This window comes from Pinus tabuliformis, chromosome 9 (assembly GCF_031772625.1).
Source record: "Pinus tabuliformis cultivar Carrire ecotype Pingquan chromosome 9, CPIR1, whole genome shotgun sequence".
NCBI classification, from domain to species: domain Eukaryota; kingdom Viridiplantae; phylum Streptophyta; class Pinopsida; order Pinales; family Pinaceae; genus Pinus; species Pinus tabuliformis.
Genome location: NC_142307.1, coordinates 72,382,470 through 72,396,400, shown reverse-complemented (window position 1 = coordinate 72,396,400; position 13,931 = coordinate 72,382,470).

Here is a 13,931-nt window from a genome sequence, read left to right as displayed (position 1 = left end):
CAGAATGAGCATTATCAGTTGCAAGAATTAGTAGAAACAACGAAGCAGGAGTCGTACGAAGCATTGTAAGAGACAACGAAGAAGCAATAGGATGACGAGTGTTACTCAGAGGCAGGTGAACTGTGAAGCCATGGCAGTGCGCCTCACCGCACCAACGAGTGACTCAGTACGAGTCATGATGATTGTGTTGGGGGACTGTTGGGTAGCGAAGGTCCCGTGTAATAGTTTTGGGTTTGATAGCCCAGAAAGTAGGATAAAAATATTGTAGACCTCTGAAATATGCGGAGTGCGAAATGTAAAAGGTTGAGTCAAAGGGTTGTCTGCCCAAGGAAATAATATAAAATAATAGGAAGTAAGTCGGTTCGCGGACCATAGGAAGGTATAAATAGAGCATGGCTCTAAGAGGGAAAATAAATTCTTTTGGGTATGTTTTTGGATCTGAAATATAATGGGTTTTTTAGGAAAGCACTCTCAAAGCATCTGTAAGTCCAAGTTGAGGGTTTGGGTAGTGGATAGAGGCTCTGCAACTATGTGCGCAGAGGCCTGGAAGAGTCTGCAGCTGTGTGCATGGACCCCTGTAGTTGAGTGCGCAGGGCGGATTTGGATGTATTGGTGATAAGTGGAAATAAAGATAAGTTTCTTCTGCAAATTTTGTGTTACAATCTGAGCTATCGCAAATATGACTGTATGAATGATTGATATAACTGCTTAATCTATGCGCATATGCTTATGCTGTAAATATATGTGAATATAAGTTTATCGGTTAAATGTTTGCTTAAAGACCCTTCTAAGTAGATCTGAGTTGCAATACTTCATCAAATAGATTAGATCTGTAAATAGCACGATCATAGAAAGTTAAAAATCATTCTGGGTCCGGATTTGCGCGAATATAGAGCAGCGCGAGGCTGCAGATTGGCGCGCGATACCTCCAGACCACATCCAGACATCCCAAGGGTGCGGAAACCTGGTTCCATCATGATCCCCTACTACCTTGGGTGAGACTTCAGTCCACACTCCGTAGACTATTGCCGAAAGGGCCGATAGCTGCGGGATTTGCTTGGCTAAATAATTCTTCCGAACCTGGGTCAAGCCCATATAAGCCAACACAGGGCATGCAAGGTTCATCCCATGCATATTACAACCCCAATCATACCACATCCATACCTTCTTGGTGACCCCCTCCTCATCCTTCCTGGTTTACACCTCCTCCTTGGTCCTTTGAACCTCAGTATCATTCCTAGCTAGCCAACCAGTCATTTCAACCATAAGCTCTGCCACAACCTCAGTGGAATGCACTGCCCCAGGAGTAGAGGCTCCAATACAACAATGTTTCAGCTTTATTTCCTTCACCACCTACCCAACCACAGATTTTACACTCTGCTCCACCTAAACAACCCCAGATTCTTTCCCAGCCAAATCGAAACCCGAACAATAGACAAGCACAACAAGTATACAATGGAGAGACATCATATCCAGCTTATGCTGTGGAGATTTAGGAAATCAAACTGAGATCTGGGAGAGTACTCTAGGACAACTAGCCTCTACCTCCACCTAGGGAGGTTGAGGAAGAAAGAGAGGAAAGCGTTCTTAAATTAAATCCACCACCCTTTCCTGAGATATTAACCCAACCACTCTAGCCTACCCCAGAAGAGACTGAACTTTTGGGAGAAATGAAAAACATATGTGTCAAAATTCCACTTCTCAAAGCTATGAAGGATGTACCTATTTACAACAAGTTTATTAAGGAAGAGTTCTTCAAGCATCCAAGGAGGCGAAAAAGAGATGCCCCTACTATTAATGTCATTGGACAACTGTCTGACTTATTGATGGGGCAGGTAATCTGTCCAAAATATTTGGACCCTGGAAGCCCTGTAGTAGATGTGCACATTAATGTCACCATTACCCCACACACTTTGATTGATCTTGGGGCTTCCATTAATGTGATGACCAAGGACACCATGCTCAAGCTCAACCTCCAAGGTTCATTTAGGAAGACCACAACAGTTCTGCAACTTGCAGACCGCTCCACTGTTGGGTCCCTATAATACTAGTGATTACCCCATTACTATTTTAGTTGCATCCCTTATTAATATTTTTGTGCCCCTATTATCCCCATATTGCTATTACTGTGCCCCATAGAATCCCTCTATTGTTATTTTTGTGGATTTATATTATTATTGTTAGGTCGGCTGGGTTATATTGTGACTCCTTAGACTCCTATATATAGAAAGAAGGTTTTGTCATTTGAATCATCCAAGAATTATTCATTTATGTAATGTAAAGTAGGTTTCCCCCTTGAAGAGGCTGAATTCTAAGGCATTGATCTATCTTTTCTATCTTTTCTTGAGCTGGTTTCATAACATTTGGAATCAGAGCTTTGGATTCTAGGGTTTCGCTACTCCAAATAGGTCATTATGGAATTTTTTCTATAAATTTTTTTCTACAACATTTCAAAAGCTAAAAAAAAACCCATTTGAGAAGAAATTGCACTGAACCTCGGGTCCGAATTTTAGATCTTTTTGTGCTATATTTGTGGAGATATGATCTGAGGAAGTTGGTCTTTTTGCAGACTCCTGAATTACATTCCAAACAGGTGACCTGGGGAAAATCGTCATAACTTTCTCTCTAAGCATCGGATTGAAATTTCATAAGAAGGTACAAAAATAGGACGGACTGTAGTTTCTTGTATATATTTTTCAGAGCCAAAGGTAGAAACAGTGACTCATGGCACGTCGTACAAGTTTGCTCTACTGAACTATTCTATAATCAGGTCAATGTGGGAGATTTCGCATCTCTTCCTTGGAGAATCCAATTTGGAACATACTGGTGGCATTGGAAAGAGGACACAGAGAGCTACTGCAGGTCACAATTTCAGAACTAGATGATCTGAAAGTACAGAGATACATCAGAGGTAATATCGAGCTCCTACAAAGTGAAAAAAAGGTGTGTAGATTCTTTTAAATTTTTGCTTAAGATTAGTTTGAAAATTTATTTTGAAGGAATTCAAAGGGCATAGTAGAGCATTACTATTAGTAAATGATGCCCTGAGGAAATAAAATGCGAACACCTAGTAAGCAACCTGAAAGCTCTAGCATGACTCATGAAGAGGAGGAAGAAATGCTACATGAGATATCAAAATTACAAGAACAAGTGAAACAAATGTCACTCTCACAAAAGCTAACAGAAGCTAAGATAAATGGCGTGGAATATAAGATAAAGGGCATGGAAGCTAAGATGGATTATTTGAAGATAGATTTGAAGACAGATTTGAAGAGAGACATGGCAGATTTGAAGACAGATTTGAAGACAGACATGGAAGATTTGAAGACAGATTTGACAAATTTTCTACAAGAAATACATACTAATGGTGAAAAGGTAGTAAAGGAAACTCATGATGCGAACAAAAGAAATGTTAATCATGATTTCTTAGACTCTAATGTGGGATTGAAGACCCACCATATTCCGAAAATCGATATGAGGAGGTTTGATGGCAAGGATCCCGCAACATGGATATTACAGATGGAGCAATTTTTCGATCTCAATAATGTGAAAAACACACAAAAGGTACGTATTGCAACTTTATATTTGGAACCAAATGAGTTTGTATGGTATCAATGGCTTTGCTCTCGTAAACAAATTATCACTTGGGCAATTTTTACGGAAGAATTGACAGCACATTATGAGGATACAAAAAAAAACATTTTTTTTAGCCAATTGATAAGTCTCAAACAAAAGGGTTCAATAATGGAGCACATTGAGGAGTTCCAAAAATTGAACATAAGGGTAAAAAATATTCCAGAGGAGCATAGGATTGATGTGTTCATAGGGACTTTAAAAGATAATATCCAACATGATGTTCACCTTTGGGAACCTGATTCATTAGAGAAGGCATTCAGGTTAGCAAGAAAAATGGAAAGCAAAATTATGGCAACCAGGAAGCATACCACTCACAACTATAAAGATGGAAGTGTTGATGCCCTTAGTCTTCCACAACCTATAAGGTTGACACCACAAAAATTGGAAGAGAAAAGAAAAAAGGGCTTTGTTACAGTTGTGATAGAAAATACACTAAAGGTCATAAGTGTGTTGAGAAGAAATTATTCTACATAGATTGCAAAGAGGAAGAAGAAAAGGAGCAAGAAAGGTCAAAAGAAGAGGATATACTCCAGGAAAAAAGCCTAGAAATAGAAGAAATGAATTCGACCATATCTTGTAATGCATTGGCAGGAATTACCACTCCTCAAACCATCAAGATAGAAGGAGAAATCAAGAAGAAAAAGGTAATATTGTTGATTGATTCAGGAAGTACCCATAATTTTATTCATTGTAAGGTAGCAAAAGAATTGAATTGCTTCTTATATCTAGCACCAGAGTGTCAAGTGATAGTTGCAAATGGAGGAACAATAAATTGCTCTGGAAAGTGCCATAATATCAAGCTATCGATGGGAGAATATGTATTGACTATCCCAATGCTTTCCATTCCAATGGGAGGTGCTGATGTTGTACTAGGAGTCCAATGGCTACAATCCTTGGGTACAATAGCTTTTAATTTTCAAGAACTTTTCATGAAATTTTCTGTGGAAGGAAAGGAAGTTGAATTAAGGGGTATTGCAGGGAAACCGGGAAATATAATCAGTGCTAACGGTATGACAAAGCTTCTAAAAAAGGAACAAAGGGGTGTAATTGCACAATTATGTTCGCTAGATGTTTCCACATTGGAATCATCTATTTCTCCATATCTCCAAAAAGTCTTGGACAATCATTCCAAGGTATTTGAGACTCCCAAAGGTCGCCCACCTATTCGTGATCATGATCATGCTATTCATCTGATTCCAGGAAGTGTTCCTCCAAACATCAGGCTGTACATATATTCCTATGCCCAAAAGAGTGAAATTGAATGTATGGTTGCAGAAATGCTAGAGGCTGGTATAATTCAACCGAGTCAAAGTTCTTTCTCTACTCCAGTAGTATTAGTGCACAAGAAGGATGGATCATGGCGCATGTGTCCAGATTATAAGGAGCTCAACAAGCTCACTATTAAAGATAAGTTTCCCATTCCCGTCATTGATGAATTACTGGATGAATTGCATCGATCAATTTACTTCACCAAGTTGGATCTTCGTTCAGGATATCATCAAATCAGAATGAAGTGTGAAGACATTCCGAAAACAGCAGTTAGAACTCATGAGGGTCATTATGAATTTTTGGTCATGCCTTTTGGCCTTACCAATGCACCTTCAACATTTCAAGGTTTGATGAATTCCATTTTCAAACCATTCCTTTGAAAATTTGTGTTAGTATTTTTTAATGATATACTAATCAACAGCAAGTCTTGGAAGGATCACGTTGAAAATGTTGACAGGGTGCTACAACTATTGGAGGAGAAACAATTATATGCAAAAAGATCCAAATATTTCTTTAGAATACAAGAGGTGGAATATCTGGGTCATATTGTATCTCATGAAGGAGTTAGGTAGACCCTAGCAAAATTAAAGCCATTAAGGAATGGAAAATCCCCACATCCATAAAGCATCTGTGAGGATTTCTCGAGTTGACAGGGTATTATCGCAAGTTTGTTAAGAATTATGGGAGAATAGCAGCACCTCTAACAACATTATTGAATAAAGATGCATTTTCATGGACTCCAGAAGCAACAAAGGCCTTCGAACATCTTAAAGAGGCAATGTGCCAAGCACCGGTCTTAGCTATACCGAACTTCACAAAAACCTTTATTGTGGAATGTGATGCTTCAGGAAATGGAATTGGTGCTGTTTTAATGCAATATGAAAGACCCATTACTTTTGAAAGTTGTCCAATCAAGGGAAAGTTTTTACACAAAGCTATTTATGAGAAGGAAATGTTGGCAATACTCCATGCACTTAAGAAATGGCGACCCTACCTAATGGGAAGACACTTCAAGGTAAAAACGGATCATGATAGCCTTAAATACTTTTTAGAACAAAGATTATCCTCTGAAGAGCAATAAAAGTGGGTCACAAAGATGTTGGGTTATGACTTTGAAATCATCTACAAAAAGGGAAGCAAAATGTGGTGGCAGATGCACTCTCAAGAAAGGATGAGGATGTGGAAGCATTGTTGTGCGCCATTTCTATTATCCAACCAGATTGGATAAATAAAGCAAGGGAAGAATGGAAGAATGAAGAAGAAATGTGGGCACTTATTCGAAAGTTACAACAAGATTCCAGTACGTCTGATACATTTCGCTGGAAAAATGATTCTTTATGGTACAAATATCGCTTATACCTCTATAAGAATTACCAACTAAAACAAAAGATTCTTATGGAATTGCACACTTCTCCCTTAGGAGGGCACTCAAGATTTTTAAAAACTTACCACAAGGTTAAGAAGGAATTTTTTTTGGATGGCCTTAAATCGGATATTCAAAAATTTGTGGCGGAATGTTTGGTTTTCCAACAAAATAAAGTTGAAACAATAAAGACACTGGGTCTATTACAACCTTTATCCATTCCAAGCCAACGTTGGGAGGAGGTCTCAATGGATTTTATCACAGGTTTACCCAAGTCTGAGGGAAAGGGTGTCATCATGGTGGTAGTTGACATACTTACCAGGTATGCACACTTTTGTGCATTATCACATCCATTTAAAGCCAGTACAGTTTCTAGTGCATTTATGGAAACAATTCAAAAGCTACATGGAAACCCAAAGATTATTGTAAGCGATAGAGATCCCATTTTCACTGGAAATTTTTGGACAAAATTATTTTCTTGTCTTGGTACTTAGTTAGCTCATAGCTCATCTTATCATCCTCAATCTGATGGGCAAACTGAGATAGTAAGCAAATGTTTGGAAGGATATCTTCGTTGCTTTGTATTCAATAAACAGACACAATGGGTCCAATGGTTGCCTCTGGCTGAATGGTGGTATAACACTTCCTTCCATACAACAACAAAAATGACCCCATTTATGGCACTTTATGGATATCAGCCACCATCCCTCACATCATATTTAAGAGAAAATTCTAAGGTTCAAGCAGTGGAACATCACATCAAACATCAACAACAAGTCCTCCAACTCTTGAAGGATAACCTTGTGTTGGCACGGAATAGAATGAAACAACAGGCAGATCAACATCGCAAGTTTTGATGTAGGTGATTGGGTATTCCTACGGCTACAACCATATAAGCAAATGTCCCTCAAGCAATCTAAGAAGGATAATAAATTATCACCAAAGTATTATGGTCCATACAAGGTGTTGCAAAAGATTGGTACTATGGCATACAAATTGGAGCTTCATGCAACTTCTTGATTGCACCCAGTTTTCCATGTTTCATGTTTAAAGAAGGTTATAGGTGATAAGCTCCCAGTTCAAACAATATTGCTAGAACTTGACGAGGAAGGGAAAATTATATTGGAACCAGAAGCAGTCACAGAAACAAGAACTCGATAGCTACGAAATCGATCAATTTCGGAGTATCTTATTAAGTGGAAGAACTTATCCACTGAAGATTCCACATGGGAGGATCAGAATTTTATACAGAAGCATCCAGAACTACTCAAGCGTTGAGGACAACACTTTTTTGAAGGAGAGGGGCATGTTGGGTCCCTATAATACTAGTGATTACCACATTACTATTGTAGTTGCATCCCTTATTAATATTGTTGTGCCCCTATTATCCCCTTATTGTTATTACTGTGCCCCATAGAATCCCTCTATTGTTATTTTTGTGGATTTATATTATTATTGTTAGGTCGGCTGGGTTATATTGTGACTCCTTAGACTCCTATATATAGAAAGAAGGTTTTGTCATTTGAATCATCCAAGAATTGTTCATTTATGTAATGTAAAGGAGGTTGCCCCCTCGAAGAGGCTGAATTCTAAGGCATTGATCTATCTTTTCTATCTTTTCTTGAGCTAGTTTCATAACATCCACAGTGACCTCTGAGGGGATTATGGAGGATGTGATCGTCTCCATTGATTCTTGGGAATACCTTGCAGATTTCCTAGTTCTCCAGCCTAAGGCTAAGATTACTGGTTACCCTCACATCCTTGGGAGGCCCTGGTTAGCCACTGCCGACGCTTACATTAGCAGTAGAGCTAGAAATATGACCATCAAGAATGGGAATATGTCCAAGCAGTTAGTCCTATGCCCTCCTACTCAGCCATATCTAGAACATGACTTACCTTTGTCACTGGAAGAGGAGGAGGAAGATGAAGTTTATTCAACCCAACTTTATACTTTAGAAACAACCATGGGAGGGGGACAACAAGATGAAGATGATTTGATCGAACACATACTCCAAAGTCCAACTCCCAGTACATTGTCCTTGGAAGAAGTAGTAAAGGAAACCCAAAACAACCATAAAATTGATTTACGCTTAGCTGATTCCAACCCTATCCATGTCAAAACCATAGAATTTGGTCTCGAAAGAAATTTGAAAATAAATCCACCTCTTTCTGTTCTCCAAGAAGAAAATTTGTGCAACATGCTAAAGGAACATCTGGATGCCTTTGCTTGGATTTACCAAGAAATGAAGGAAGTGCACCCCTCGGTGTGTACTCACCATATTTATATCAAGGAAGGTTGCAAGCTAGTCCGACAACCCCAAAGGAGGATGAATCCAACTCTTAAAGATATAGTCAAAGAAGAACTGCAAAAACTGCTAGATGCAGGATTCATTTACCCTATCTCAGATAGTGAGTGGGTCTCTCCTTTGGTGTTGGTTCCAAAGAAAAATGGTAAGTGGAGGATTTGTGTCAATTACAGGGAGTTAAACAAAGCCACAAAGAAGGACCATTTCCCTCTACCTTTCATTGACCAAGTGATAGATGGTCTAACAGGGAAAAAGTTTTTCTCTTTCCTAGATGGATTCAGCGGGTACAATCAAATCCAGATTAGCTCGGAATACCAGGATAAAACCACCTTCACTTGTCCTTGGCATACTTTTTCCTATAGGGTCTTTCCTTTTTTCCTATGAAATTCTCCTGCCACTTTTTAGAGAGCAGTCCTGAGTATCTTTGCCGAGTTAGTCCATGATGTGGTAGAGATCTATATGGATGATTTCACACCTTATGGAGGTGATTTTGAGGAGGCTCTGTCCAGCTTAGGTAAGGTTCTGCACAAATGCATTGAAAATGAACCTATCTCTCTATCCCGAGAAATGTGAATTCTTGATGACTCCAGGGACAGTGCTAGGTCATTCAATATCTCAGCAAGGACTGCAGGTGGATCCAAACAAAATAGATATCATCCAAAGGGTCCCACCTCCACAAAAGTAGAGAGATGAAAAAAGTTTCCTAGGGTTAGATGGATACTACCAAAGGTTTATAAAAGACTTCAACAAGTTGGCTTCTCCTTTATTTGGGTTATTGGCCAAAGACTTTGAGTTTGTATGGTCAAAAAGCTGTCAAGAGGCCCTGGACACCCTGAAGGATAAGTTAACCATCACACCGATTCTCTGAGGCCCAAATTGGGTCCTTCCTTTTCATATTCATGCTAATGCCTCACACAAAGCCATAGGAGTAGCCCTATGCCAGATAGATGAGAAATTTCCTTATGCCATTTAATTTATCAGTGAGAATCTGTCAAAGGCCAAACTGAACTACATAGTGATCGAAAAGGATCTTCTGGTTGTTGTGCATTATTTGAACAAATTTAGGCATTATATTATAGGCTATCAAAAATTTGTACATATTAACCTTGCTGCAATCAAATATTTAATGAATAAACGTAATGTGAATGCCTCAATTATTAGATGGTTACTTTTATTACAACAATTTGATCTAACTATTGTTGATAAGCCTAACAAGGAAAATGTTGTTGCAGACATTTTTGTCCAGATTAAATTTGCCTACAGGTGAAGAGGGAATGGTTGATGATCAGTTACTGGATGAGCACTTATTCGCTATTTCAGTTCTCTCTCCATGGTTTGCTGACATAGCAAACTATTTGGTATCTGCACAGTTCCCACCAAATCTATCCTCCAAAGAGAAAAACAAGATTGTGAGAAAGAGCACCCCCTTCACCTGGATTAGGGGAAACCTCTTCAAACTTGGCCCAGATCAAATTCTAAGAAGATGTGTTAGGGAGGAGGAAGTATTTGACATCCTTCAGACCTGTCATGATGGGCCTTGTGGAGGTCACTTTGCAGCAAAGAGGACAAAATTTAAACTGTTACAAGCTAGGTATTATCGGCCCACTCTTCATTAGGATGTGAAAAGATATACTAGTCAGCGTGATCAGTGCCAAAGTATGGGAAAGCCTACTCCAAGAGATGAAATGCCTCTGTAACCTCAAGTGGCTTTTGAGCCATTTGACAAGTGGGGCATGGACTTCATTGGACCTATTGACACTCCCTCCAAGCAAAAGAAGTATATCATTGTGTGCACTGACTATCTAACTAAGTGGGCTGAAACCAAGGCAATTAAGGTAGCAACAAAGGAGAAGGTGGCTGAGTTCTTAAGGGAGAATGTATTTTACAAATGGGTACCCTAGAGAATTGGTCACTGATCAACGCATCCAGTTTACCACCAACATGATTGAAGGCTTTCTCAACTAGCACAAGATCAAACATAGGACCTCCACTCTCTATCACCCACAAGCTAGTGGGAAAGTGGAGGTAACCAGCAGAGCGCTGGAGGACATCTTGACCAAAGTGGTTAGTAGCAGTAGGAAATATTGGGCAGATAGACTAGTTGAGGCCACCTGGGCCTATAATACCACCTGGAATACCACCACTGGATTCACACCCTATGAGTTGGTCTATGGGAAAAAGGCCCTGCTGTCCATTGAGTTTGAGTATAGCACATTGAGGATGGAAACCCAACTAGATCTAGATCTCAGGAGTGCACAAAAAGAGAGATTGCTCCAGTTGAATGGTTTATATGAATTCAGAATGTAGGTCCTCCTACACACAGAGGTAACTCAACTTCAGAGGAAGATATGGCATGATAAGAACATCAAGGATAAGAAATTTCAAGAAGGTGATTGGGATTTGTTATATGATTCTAGATATAAAGACTTTAAGGGCAAGTTAAGGACAAGATGGTTAGGGCCTTATGTTATTGAGAGATGTCATGATAATTCTTAAGTGTAGATTAGAACCATAGATGCAAAGGCCATTCCTTTACTTGTTACTGGGCACAAACTGAAAGTTTACAAGAGGCCATTGTCAAAGAAAGAGTTCATTGATGGTATCAATAAAACAATGATGGTGGTGGAGCAAGTTTCAGCTCCTGCCTCATCAAGTCACTGCAAAAAAAAGAAAAAGAAAAAGGAGACTCAGTTGAAAACCTCCATGAGGCACCTGAGTCCCACTATTGGATTGAAAACCTCTTGGGGCGGCCCAATAATGTCAAAAAAGGGGAAAAAAAAAAGAAAATAAAATAAGGGAAATAAAAAGATCTCTGGGTGAAAACCTCTCTTGAGGCACCCAGGGCAAACAACTAGGATGAAAACCTCTTAGAGGCAGACTAGTTGTTTTCAAAAAATATATATATAAAAAGGAGAAAAATCATGAAAAAAATTTGTTTGCAGGTCAGCAAGAGGACGATCAGAGAAAAAAGGAGAATAAAAAAGGGACCTATTTCACTCACATTTTTATTTTTCCACCCATCATCATTCATCACTCCACCATTTCTTTCATTTTTTTCGCTCATTTGCTTCAGTTGACAAGGGCACTGTGTTTTCTACAGGATCCCCTGAAAACCTACAGGATGATCCTGTAGGAATTACAGTTGCTCGGGAATCCTACAGGAAGTAACCCTAGGGCGAGAAAATGACCTTCCATGTCAAAAAAATGACATCCCTACATCACAACTTCATTACCATACTTCTCTCCACCTTGATCACCCCTGCATTCATCATTAAAAAAAATCAGTTTTCAAAAACAATTTTCACAGCCTTCAAGAGAAAACACAGAGGAAAATGAAATAGAGAGTAGAAGGGAACAACATCTGAGTGTATTCCTCATTATTCATAGTCCTAGACCTCCTCTCTATCCATGTCATCATCCTCAAAATCCCAGTAGAGGAAATGATTAAAAATTCTAAGGGAGAAGAAGCTACAGGACATCTTGTAGGAAATCCTGTAGCAGCCTATCCCATAGAATAAAAATCTTGAGTAGCAGCAAGCTTCCAGCATGAAGATACAAGGGCAAAAGAAGCTCCAAAGTAGCATCAGCACCATCATCTTCAACACCAGGTACCTGCACATCAACACACAACACACAACCAACACACAAAAAGCACCTCATGTCTTCAACAAACTGCAGCAAGGTATTAGCACCACAGGTAAGTATCTCGCTTCACTCTCTCATTTGCATTATGTAGTAAAAATATGTAAAGGTTGTGAGCGAGTTGGTTTATAAGTGAAAGGTGGCCAGTTAACTTGGCCACCTTCATTCAGTCAACAAAGACAAAATAGTTGGTCCTCCCACACGTGGCAGCAGTCAAGTAAAAAAAAGAGAGGAGAAGGACAAAAGAAGTTAAGGCTACGGATGCATGAAGTGGGATTTGATTACGAGGAGAGGGGAATGATGAGGTGGTAGTGGGGACCAACGGTCTAAAAATAGAAAGTGTACCTTAGCAGCCAGCACACCACCTCACTCAACTCGATCATAAGAGGAAATAATCATTGATCCCCATGCACTCATGCATTCATCTCCTCGAGGCTAAATCTAGCAAAGTCGCTCTTGTACATAGGAAACCTACAAAAAAAGAAAAATTCCATCTTTCTCCTACACAGGACTTCCTACAGGATTACACAGGAAATCCTATAGGATCACACAGGAATCCTATAGGATACATTCAAACAGTCTACAAGATTGGCTGAGAGTAGTTTCAAAAGGGGATACACAGGGGTTGGCTACAAAAAACACCATGAGGAGGTAGGCTTTATATTTACTTCCCTTTTTCCAAGTGAATTGAACAGAAAAATCTCCTAGTTTGAGTGAATTTAGCAGCTTTGTAAGGGAATTGTCTCCACAATTATTTCAGTCCCATTTACTTCTGCATTAAAACTTGTATCAATCATCTCTGCTCTTCCAAATTCACTAACCAAAATGACAGGGGGATTTAATAGAAGGGAGCCCATTAACACTGTGAGAATCTATCAACACCTTCCTGTGTTAGAAATCTTCACAAGGCATAATTGGATGGGGTATTTTGAGAAATTAAGGGGGTATGATGATGAAGTGGCCTGAGAATTTGCTCTCTCCCTCATTCCACTGACCAGAGTCGATGCCACTGTTGTGGTGAGAGGCCTCTCCATAGAGCTCACCCCTGAACTCTTAAGCAGAATTATCACACTTCCCCTAGGAGTGCCTTGGAGAAAGGAAGACAAGGGAGATAGCCAGATTGCAAAGGAGAAATTCTTTTTAGAGGGAGAAGAGTCCATTGAGGACAAGAATGGAGTAAGGAGAAAAAGCCTACCATACCCCTGGAATGAGGTAAGCTACCACCTTATTAAATACATATCATGTGAAGGTAGGTATAGTGTGGTTTATGGATATCACTTTAGGCTTCTTGAAGAATTGAGGTTTGGAGCAGAAACACCTCCTCACATAGGCTTAATATACCATACTTCCTTCTACAATCACCGATAAATACAAGCATAAAGGTGCAGGAGGGAAACCACCAACAGTTAGCCCACCATGGGTTAATTCGAATCATCATAGAAGATGCCCTCCACAACCTCAGAATTCCTATCCAATGTGTAATTTTCAGAGACATGTAGACAGAGGAGGATATCAAATCCCTCACATATGACACTAGTCCTACTATCAGTGAAAAGGATGAGGAAGAAACTAAAATAGATGAAGAAGAAGCAGAGAGGGATGAAGATGAGATAGATGAGGAGGAAGAAGAGGAGAAAGAGAAATAAGATGATGAAGAAATAGAGGAAGATGTCAAGGAGGAAAATGATAAACAAGATGAGGATCTAGAAGGAGAA